The sequence below is a fragment of the Kogia breviceps genome, chromosome 3 (assembly GCF_026419965.1).
Source record: "Kogia breviceps isolate mKogBre1 chromosome 3, mKogBre1 haplotype 1, whole genome shotgun sequence".
NCBI lineage: Eukaryota > Metazoa > Chordata > Mammalia > Artiodactyla > Physeteridae > Kogia > Kogia breviceps.
Window position 1 is genome coordinate 182,746,047 of NC_081312.1, and position 1,277 is coordinate 182,747,323.

General features: G+C 36.6%; 1 pseudogene; it reads left to right on the top strand.

The window, feature by feature from the left end:
* Positions 1-658: 658 nt before the first annotated feature.
* Positions 659-1,031, top strand: LOC131753655 (small nuclear ribonucleoprotein Sm D1 pseudogene; annotated as a pseudogene).
* The last annotated feature ends 246 nt before the right edge of the window (positions 1,032-1,277 follow it).

The window sequence follows — 1,277 nt, forward strand, 5'->3', positions numbered from 1 at the left end:
ATTATACCAATCATGAACTCTTCCTGAAATACCTAGTGAAATAAATTTCAGCTGACCAAGAGCTCAATCCAAATAAAAAAACTTGTAAGTCATGGTGTAAAAGAATTAAAGATTGAAAATGTAACCTGTAAAATGGAGAGGTACATCCAAATAATTGTGGATAAGTTTTAATACAATGTCAGTAATAAAATTTGACAACTAGATTTATACTCCAAAATTCAATAGCATTCTATATCTAAACTCACAGTTTAAATCAACAAGAAGTATAAAAATGGAAGAAGAGAGAGAAGGAAATGTTTGGAACAGATAAGATTTACAGAAGATTTCTTATCAGAAACCATACAAGTGAGAAGAAAGTGGAGTGAAATACTGAAAGTCTTAAAAGAAAAAAAAAGTAGAATTCTAGTGAAAGTATCCTTCAAAAGTGAAGGAGAATAAATAGTCCTAAAATTTGTATGAAATCACAAAAGTCCCTAAATAGCCAGAACAATCTTGAGAAATAAGAGCAAACCTGGAGACTTCATGTGCTCTGGTTTCAAACTACATTACAAAGCTACAGTAATTAAAACAATATGGGCCATTCATACTTGCATCCGGTCGGTGCTTGGCTGTTGGGTTTTGTGCACTATTGGCTCAAAAGGGTGACGGTGCCACTAGGATGAAGGTCATGAGATTTTTGATGAAATTGGGTCACAAAGTTGTAACCACTGAATTAAAGAATAGAACACAGATCCATGGAACAATCACAGGTGTAGATGTCAGCATGAATACACATCTTAAAGCTGTGAAAATGACCCTGAAGAACAGAGAACCTGTACAGCTGGAAACACTGAGTATTTGCAGAAATAACATTCAGAATTTTATTCTGCCAGACAGCTTACCTCTGGATACACTTCTTATGGATGTTGAACCAAAGGTGAAGTCTACGAAAAGGCAAGCTGTTGCAGGAAGAGACCGAGGAAGAGGCAGAGGAAGAGGAAGAGGGGGTCCTAGGCGATAATATCTCTCAAGACTACTATTTCAAAGTAGTTTTGTTTGTTTATGACAGACAAGGAAGAAGAAGAAGACTTGGCAGAGGAAGACTATGTGGTTAAGTTAGAAGATGGTGGAGTCCTAAGCAAATTGTGTCACTCAAGATTATGATCTCAAGGTGAACGATGCCCCGGCTGCTTTTTGTACAGGCTTTGTTTTTTGTGGCAGGTTTTTTTTTTTTTTTTTTGTGTGTGTGTGTGTGTGTGTGTGTGTGTGTGTGTGTTTTGTAGTATGCAGGCCTCTCA